General features: G+C 44.6%; 1 long non-coding RNA gene across 1 annotated transcript; it reads left to right on the top strand.

Moving 5' to 3' along the window:
• Positions 1 to 360: 360 nt before the first annotated feature.
• Positions 361 to 4,111, top strand: LOC130514092 (uncharacterized). The gene is made up of 2 exons (XR_008946910.1): positions 361 to 1,282; positions 3,691 to 4,111. It is a non-coding gene; the product is annotated as an uncharacterized LOC130514092 (long non-coding RNA).
• Positions 4,112 to 9,717: the final 5,606 nt, after the last annotated feature.

The following is a 9,717-nucleotide window of genomic DNA, read 5'->3' as shown; positions in this document are numbered from 1 at the left end:
AAATATGTTTCTCCGTTGAAAGATTGAACATAGCTCCTGCTGCCATTAAAAAAGTCTCACAAAAGCTCAATGGTAACTCATTTTCTACCTGAAATAAAATGTTGATTGCACCTCATTTGATATTCAGCTCATGACATGGGGACAGCCTGATGGTGTACATGTTGAAATGTCCTTGAGCAGCACGTTGATCCTGAAACAGATTCTGAAGCCATTTAGGATATGAATGTGTGCGATAGGTTATTTCACCCAATGACCTGGAGACAGCCCAGGATGTGGCTACAACCGCCGTATCGAATCCAATAATTTAGCAATGTTTTCAAACATGAAAAGATGCATTTATCCATTTAAAAAATTGGGGCCGTAGCCTCAGCCTTCACCCTTTTATTCTGATATCAGCACGTCAACTTACGCCCATCATGTCGTTTACACCGAAGATTAAATCTTACAGATAAGTGTTCAGACGGTGGCAGATGTGTGTTTTTCTTTGTCTCCTGGCCAGCTGCTGTTCTAGATCACAGGAGTAATGTGGAAATTTCTGCACCATTAAGTCTGACTCAGCTCACACGGCTCATGTCGGGCTTTGACTCATTAATTTGTTATCTTTATTGGGGTCCTTCGCTTTTTGTGCTGGGATGCCTGTGTGCTGCTCAGAGACACCTTTTACGGATGTTCCAGACTCTTGCTTTCCTTTTACCACTAATGATAAAATAATATCTCACTCACTTCACGCTTCCACCCTGGCGACATAAAGGCAACATTTATTTGTTTTGCCGGCGACTCGTTTGACGTTGCAGCCCGACGAGGACTCTGTGACTCACTGCGGGACTCTCCAAGCTTCATTCACCGTAAAAAAAACAAATCCTCATTCCAAGACACGTCTTATCGGCAGGGTCTTTCAAGTTGTCACAATACCTGGCAAGTGTTGTGGCATTCAATTACTCCTTCAATGGCTGCCATCACCAGAGTGTCTTCCAAGGGCACGGCGGGTCGTGCCACCCCTCCTCTGATTGGATGGATTGCCACAGTCATGAGAGCAGGAATGAGACGGTGAGCACATGTGACAGGGATCATGACAGCACAGCGACACAACTTGCTCTATTTGATAGTTCACACTTCAGCAGTTACAGAACGAATCTGCGACTGTGTCTGCGCATGTGGGTGTTTTTGTACTTGCTACATATCGACTACCAAAGTACTCCTACGAGCAAAGTGGGAACATTTCTGGGAAGTCAGGACATTTTGGCTGGTCCTCACAACTTCAAAGGACTGTTTGAGAGTTAAGGTATGGTTGTAAGGTTAGATTAGAATTGTGGTTAGGGTTAGGGGGTTAGTTGTGCTGGTTAGGGTTAATAGAAAGAGCTGGGGTCGAGGATAGGGGTGTCTATAAAAGTACTCATAAAGACAGAAATAGAAGAATGCAAGGATTGTGTGTATGTGTGTGTGTGTGTGTGTGTGTGTGTGTGTGTGTGTGTGTGTGTGTGTGTGTGTGTGTGTGTTTACAATCACTCCCTAACAAGCAGTGACTGATATGAAGGCAAACAGACAAGCAACATACTATATACGTGCAGTACTGTATCGCGTTGCCATGGCATTTTACAATTAGCATTTCACACCAGCCTTTTTTTTCCATTTCGCAGGCATAGGGTAAGGGATTTCACCGAGCTCAATTTTTCCAGCGTGTGCACATGTGAGTGTGAGTGTGTGTGTGTGTGTGTGTGTGTGGTGTGTGTGTGTGTGTGTGTGTGTGTGTCCGAGATGAGCTGTGTTGTGTGTGCTGAGCAGCTTTTTATAGATGATTGTGCTGCAGGTGCAAAAGGCATTGAATGTAAAATATATATGTGACAGCAACACTGTGAATAATACACCAGGTGTACAAGCAGACAACTGCAGTTGTTTCCAGGTAGTTTAAGTAAAGAGACAGTCTTTTTTTTCTCTCATTTCTTTGAATGTGAATATGGCCAGAGATGAAGATGCATGATGAAGGGGCTGCAGGTGTGTGCTGTTCTTGTAGTTAGCAGACTGGATTCTGCTAAATATCTTTATTGTATTGTTTGACTAAGGTATTAACATTTTCACTGCAGATATAAAACTGCACCCAGTACTTGTCTGTCCAAATTAGCACCATATCTCAGCATATTCCTCGATGTCAGCTGATTTTTCCTTATCCGTGCTATTTGTTCTACTTCTTTGGTCTTAAATGGTGGTTCGTGACACTAAACATCATGAAACAGAGAGGTGTGGACACGCCCTATTGACACACCATGATGGGGTTGCTCCTTCTGATATGAGTGTTCTCCCTTCTTTCAGTTCCAGAAGCCTGACATGTGTTGAGTATAACACAGCAGTCTTGTGGCACCGTTGTGCAAAACTCTTCTACTCCCATGCTGGAATCATGTCAAAATGTTAGACAACTCACAGAATGTGAATCCATGCTAGTGAAAATTGTTGAGGATTGTGCACAATTTATGTATTTTGTGTTCTTACCACTAGAGGGTGCTAGGCCTCACTCAGAGGACTGTTAAAAACGTTTGAAGAATTCAAGTTGAATGACATACATACTTATGGAAAATATTTCACCAAATATTTCATAAATTACACAGCTACATCTGTAAATGCATCTTTTCCGGATGTCAAGCTGTACAAAAACACCATAAATGTAATGTAGAATAAAGAAAGTAAGGTTTTTTTTAGGAGATTACAGCCGAACACACTTTCTTTGAAAACAATGGTGGACCAGGATTTTTAGAGAGCCCTTTAGTAACCACTGACTGTATGTTCTTTTTTAAAGAAGATTAGCTTTGATATCTGTGCTTCAAAAGTCATGTTGCATTAATGTCAACGCGGATAAATCGGGTCGGCCAGTTTAGTCGCAGCCCGTCATGACTGGCAGCCATTCAACATTTGACCCCAAAAAAACTAACTGAAGAAATGAACTTGCCACAAAAAACTAGGGATTCAGTTTCAAAGATGAATTCCTAAGAATGCGCAGATTAAAACGGAACATGTGCGTAGAGCTACAGCCCCCCCCCCCCCCCCCCCCCCCCATCCCCCCCCATCCCCGCTGATGTCACTGCTCGCTGACACTTGTCATTCCACAGCCTTCTGAAGTGTTAGCATGTAAAGCTGATGTCTGTCACCTCAGGGACGCAGCCGTCCTTCTGGGGTCGCTTTCCATCTCCCAACAAAATGTCCATCACGTGAATTAAAGAGCATTATGCTAAAATCTGAGCTTCCGGCTCAGCGTGCTGGTACAGAGCTACAGTGACACGGTTGTGTCAGATGTGCTGATCCGCTGAGTAAATGTTGAGATTTCTGATTAGTCGTTGAAACCTTGACCTGCTTGAGGTTCTGGTGAAAGGCGAAGGATTGCAGAGACTCATTAGCATTTATCCTTTCGGCTTTGTGGATATTTGTGGATATGTTCACGCCAATCCCTCTAATGCTGCTGGGAGATTTCGATGTAACCCGCCTTCAGTCAGAACTTTTTGATTCATTTTAAAGGGCTTCTCCGGCGGACTGGTTTAATCTCAAACGTGTTCTGAGATCAGAGGCGACCTACAATTCTGGGTCAGGTAAAAGAGGGCTGAAGCCGCGTCCTACTGCGTGTCTTAAAAGTCTTTTCCGAATGTTACTTTTCCAAAGTCTTCATTCTTCTCTGTATTTTCTTTTTTACCATTTTCTCTCTCCCAGACTCCCAGAGCTTCAAACAGCCAATGCAGTGGTGACACTTTGCCCTTTTCTTGGGTAAACACCAATGTAATGCCACGATACAGACATTGATGAAGTGTTATGACTCTCGAATGAAGAACTGAAGAAAGGCTGAGAGGTGAAATGTCCAGAAACCACAAGGACATCCAGTTGACCTAGTTCAAGCTGAAGCGAAGAAAAGTGAAGAGGCGTTGGACCTGGATGGCTGAGAACATTCGCATCAGACTCAGCGCCAAGAAACAAACCTCAGCTGATCAACATGGTCAACAGATATTGTGACATATATCCAACAGCCTCACATTTGCGGGTGTTCCTTTAATTTATTACATTTATTTTAGCTGGTAGTTGCTGCAGCAGGTTTTCTCGTTGCTATGACGATGTTAATAAATTGATAAAGCACCTATTCTATGTGTTCCTTAGAGATACTTTCTCATATATTTATTCTAGGCTCCACATAATTTATCATTGTACTAATAATTGTAATTCTTTACCAGCCCAACATGTTTAATATATATAATCAGGGGAAATCTTTGCTCCGAAAATATCATCTTCTTTTCTCTCCACAAAAGGGACAAAAATTAGTTGTATTCAAATTCTTAGTACAGGAGCTTCCTGGTCGGTCCTGTTTTTCCAGCTGTATTTACATTGTGCTACGAAGCAGGAGCAGAGTTGTATGGAACATGATGTAGAACACTATGTGTCTGTGCTCCAGAATGCAAATTTGTATCCCTCAGCAGTGTTTGGGGGTTGCTACAGATGGTTTTGGGCATCAGAGTGAGTTGCTGCTGCGCAGACTTGCTGCCATGTTGGGGTCTGAATGTCAGCCCATCTGACGCAAAAGGCTCAGACAGTACGATGCGTTCAAAAGAAAAGACGACTGGCAGCAAAAGGAGCTTAAGAGGGGAAAAACTGGGCAAATGAGGAAGTGAAATCTGGGCATACCGAAGAAGAAGGGAGACAGCGATGTCCGCTAATCCCCAGCTAACTGGGATTTAATGTGTCATCTGTGGAGTTATGGGTCAGCTATGAATCAAGCTAAATGTGAGACATTACCACCCGGTTCTGCTTGTAAAATCACTAATTGACAAAATCTGAAGCAATGAATCCTCAAATACAGAGAATATGGTTTCCCCGGGTCTTTTAACGTGGCGCTCGTCATTATTTTATGATTTTATTAAGAGTTATCATCTTGCAAATTGTTTGCTTGACGAGTTCCACCAGCTCAATCTTCACTACTGATCCAGAAATACTTTTCCTTTCTTTACCAACCTTTACAAATACTTATGCATTAACAACTTTCACTCTGAGGTTTTTATGAGTCAGCAATATATGAAAAAACACCATTTTCATATGTTTAGCTGAGATTTCATATGCAGAATTGTGCACATCACAAGCCCAGCGAAGCCTTTAGATTCAGGGTTACATTATTATTGTCAAACTACGAACACTTCTCTTCTGTTTCTGCCATCTGAACCAGATGAAGAACAATGAGAAAAGTCTCAATGCCAAATAAGTTCCAGAGAACGAGACAACAAAGGAAGTGAGCAGGAGTGATTGGCTCCAAATAAGACTCATAAATAAACACTCATTAAATATGGACGCTCTGGGTTGTAGATGAGGAACGAGCAGCTGCGCCATTAATTTGCTCCAAAACAAAAATCGATAGCAATAGCACCACTTTTTCTTTTTTTTTTTTTATTTCTGCACTGTCTGGTTACCGTAGAGACCAGCATCCTGTGTTTGAAAGAGTAATGAAATGAGAAAAAAGGTGATTAAGAAGGGCCAGCTGAAGGCGCCGGGCGCGTCTGGAGAGTTTTATTAGCATCGGTGTGCTCATTTTATGATTCACAGCTGTTGCTTTGACTTTCAAATCATCTGATTATTATAATAACTTGTGTAAATTGTCTGCCAGCTAACATCAGCATCACTGTCCTTCACACTGACCGTGTTCCCCCGGCCCGCTGCGTCATCACCACGGCACAACTGAAGCTCTATAGTTTCCGCTTATATTCCCATTTTTGTCTCTTGTTTTAAACTTTTTTGCGTTTTATTCTTTTATCCGGAATCGTTGGGGAGCAAGTGTATCATTTCTCCTGTTAATTTCTTAGGAAACACTGCCAGACAGGAAGGCCTGGCGTCCCTAAATTCTACCACGATCGATTTCTGTAATTCTGATGGTCGAAGGCCCTTAATGTGAAACACAGCGTCTAATCAGCTTTGCAACATGTTGACCTGTGAAATCAGAACATAATTTCGAGCCGTTTGTGTTGACAAATAAAACCCACCATCAATTTCCGCTTTTCCCTCCTCTCTGAATTAGCAGCTCCATTAATTATAGCACGTTATTGCAACATGAAGTACACAATGAGGAAATAAAAGAATATAATTTCCTCCCTTTTGGCCCAGTGAAATCATACTATTTATAAATATTATAAACACAGCAGCTACAGAGAACATGTTCTTAGTTAAGCATAATAACGCATGTGAAATTAATGCCCATTTAGCTTAATAAACTCTACATATAACTGCCATTGGCACAAACATTTAATTAAGAAGAGGCAGAGCTTCAGACCTGCACAGTAAAAAGCACAACATTGTGTTATCATTTGTCTGTACGGGTGTAAACCTGCAAGGTTCAGAGAGGGAATTTATGAATGAACCATCTTAATTAACACTAACACACCGAGTGTAAACCATTATAGCACCCGAGAGGGATAAAACTGAAAATGGCTGACCTGGAATAAGTCAGACAGTCAGAAAATACGCGGGAAATAAGGGCGGCTGCTTCTCCGAGTGTGTTTGCATGGCGGCAGTGGACGCTGGAGCGGAGGCAAACCGGAGCAAACTGAACTGCTGTCAGGCCGGTGTGCTGAAGCTGAGAAGACCAACTCCTGGTCCTAACAGGACTAACAGGACCTAAAATGTGTGTGTGTGTGTGTGTGTGTGTGTGTGTGTGTGTGTGGGCACTGCATCTCTTCTTTGCTCCTGTCTTTAGTCACCTTCATATATGATGCAGGTAATCTGCAGCAAACAAATAATAAGAGACTCGCAGCCAACAAAAGTGGGATTTGTCTCCACACACCAAATATTTTGGGTCGGTTTAAAGGAAACACTGCACTCATTTGCTGATGTTGATGCCACCAGACTCCACAGACGTGGAGAGGAATGACACCAGGGGAGGGTGGTGGAAACCCAAACCAATTACAGCTCTGCAGTATTGGTTTTTAGGGATTTTATGGGTGCCGGCAGAACGAGAGGGGAAGACGGCGGAAACGAATAGACAAGATGGGGCGAGCGAGTGACGGAGACGGCAGAGGAGGGAGAGGGCTCCTGTGAAAATCAGCAGCCCCCTGGGAGACCAGCTGAGCTCAATTACCAGGAGAATACAGTTGCAAAGGGAAGCCGAAAGGGATACAGCATCGATCTGTCACACGCTGACAGTGGGAAGAGTGTAGGTGGGGAGCGAGGGACGGGCGGCAAACGAGAGCGACGGGAGGGGGGGGAAAAGATGAAATTGGAAAAGGAGCAAGCAAGAACAAATAGTGAGGTAAAGAAATGTAGGCGTTACAGAGAAAAACAAATCCCGCGGTTTGAAGGGAGATTATACGAGTGAGTGTGTGAATTTATAGTCTGCAGATTGATTCTGTTCTGTGTGTGTGTGTGTGTGTGTGTGTGATAGAGAGAGAGAAAGAGGTTTGGTGTGTGTGATAAGATATATATGCGCACATGGAGAAGTGAAGAGGGAAAAAGGCAAACAAAACCAGACGGTGTTGTTTTTTATCTGACAAAAAGGGGGAATAATTCAGCGTGTGGAGTCTCTGTTAGCCACAGCTTGAAGTGCTGGACGATGTTATGGGGGATTCACAAAAGTGTGCATGAATGTTGTGTTGTTTTTGAGAGACGCGCCCACACAGGCAGGCTCTTCTCTGAATTTCCCTTGGATGTGTTAGCACACTGAGAAACGGAGATATTTCTAAGCCCTTCGGTCGCGGCCTTGCTGACTTGTTCCTCCCTTCGCCTGCTTGTCCTGCTTCAGAGGTTCGGATGTGATCAGGGACCCCGTGATGCTCCGGACCCGTGGCTTGGAGACGCCCGTCCTGATGTGACAACAGCTTTGCAGATTGGGTTAAAGACCAAAAACCTCCCCAAGTGCTCCTACTGCATCGTCAGCAAGTAGGCAATGGCCTTCTGAGTCCTGACATGTGTCTCACAGCTGTAAAATTATAAAAAGGCCAATTATTCAGGTAAAATATCAGAGAAATGTCGATTCACTGCTGCAGGTCTACTTGATTTTGGGTGATTTGGTCCATTTCCATTCGAGATGAGCAGCAGTTGGACACTTTGAAAGCTCACCCCCGCCCTATAAAAGCTTCAATATTGCCCCTGCGGATGCATCCAGAACCTCCTAAGAACATCATCAGCTCGCAGACCTGTTGCGTCCCGAAGGACGATGCTCGGCGGCCCGCTCCCCCCAGCCTGTAAATTTGGAGGAACTCGCCTTTTGCCTTCAGCTGACAGCGGTGATCATTTAGCACCTCGGTTTACACGGCGACGAGGACAGAAATAGATCTCTCCAGTCACTCAGCTGCTCCGTCTTTTTGTCCGTACGCACGAGTCCAAATTTACTGGGCGGATGTAAAACGGATGGTGTCACAGCTGCAGGTGTCGCGCCAGCTCGTTTTGGTGCGCTCTGGGGCCTGTGCGCGTGTGTAATCATTTGCAGAAAATCAGTTTGGTTCCGACGACGCACGCCGTCTCGGTGTGCTAAAGCGCTGCATATTCAAAGGTTGATTGGAGTGTGTGAGGCGGAGAGCGTCACAGTCGACCAGTGACTGATCCCCTGCAGCGCTTTGATTTTGATTTTAATGATCCATCTATCGCACAGGAAGAAGTCTGGGAAAATTGTGCTGTTTTGTTACCTTTAGCCAGGCGCATCTACTGCCAGAGGATCAAAAATAGCAAGAAAACCAGGCAGTGCTGCACACACCCGTCCCATCTTTCTATTGTGGGTTCTAGAAAGGCAGCCAGTGAGGAACATGGGGGCGCGGCCGTGACAGGAGGTGTCCTAAAAGCATCCACTTTGAGGTCGCTCACTCCTCTTTTAGACCTTTTAAACCCGATGTGGCCGGTGTAAATCTTCGCTTCTCCTGTTCTTTCACTGTTTCCTGCTTCTTTGAACGCTCCTTGATTTTTGTTGATTCTAGCGGCCCCTCTGGACAAAAGCTAAATTACAGTGAGAGCACGCTGGCCACATAAAGACCCGACATAAATGCGTTGATCTGAACTTATGCTGGCGACTTCACCGTCAGTGAGCTAAACACCATCTCCTGGTTGAGGATTACACCTGAATCCCTTTGACTCCTCTCCACTTGTTGAGCTTGTGCTCGTCCTGTCCTGAAGACGCGTTGCGTAACCTTGACCTCCTGCGTGATTTCCTGCTTCCTTGAGTCCAGACATTTCTCCGTCTATCCTCGTCTAATTAACGGCGTTTTTGGCTGGTGTCGCCGCTACGCGTCTTCGTTACAGCTAAAGCACTTGCACACGCTTGCCTCCGCAGACGGCCAGCACAGCAAATCTGACCTTTGACCTTGAATGTCGTCACACCCGTCTCAGTAGCAGAAAAGCGTCGGCGGCCCTGAACTTCTCACCGCCCACTTCCACTTCACTTTCCTGGGGATGAAAGCAGCGAAGCTATTAAACACAGAGAGGCCGGTTAAAGGAAGACAAATGAAGTCGTGTTTTTGGTCCCAAATATGTTTTTTGTTCGTGCATAATAAGAAAATAAGATATGTTTCCACTGTCCATTTGAATGAAATAGAACTAGAAGCTAAAAGAGCTGCTCTGGTCACTGGTGTGCTAGCACGAAGCCTCGCTCTGCTCTTTGTTACCTTTTCATCCTCTCCTCCTGAGCTCCAGCTGGAACCGTTTCATGTGGCCAAAATGACAAAAACGGGGCGCTTTTGGAGCCACTAAGCTCCTGGACAGTGGCAGATAAGAAAAGGGCCGCTC

The sequence above is a fragment of the Takifugu flavidus genome, chromosome 2, assembly GCF_003711565.1.
Source record: "Takifugu flavidus isolate HTHZ2018 chromosome 2, ASM371156v2, whole genome shotgun sequence".
NCBI lineage: Eukaryota > Metazoa > Chordata > Actinopteri > Tetraodontiformes > Tetraodontidae > Takifugu > Takifugu flavidus.
The sequence above is the reverse complement of the archived record's forward strand: the minus strand, read 5'-3'. Positions and strand labels throughout refer to the sequence as shown.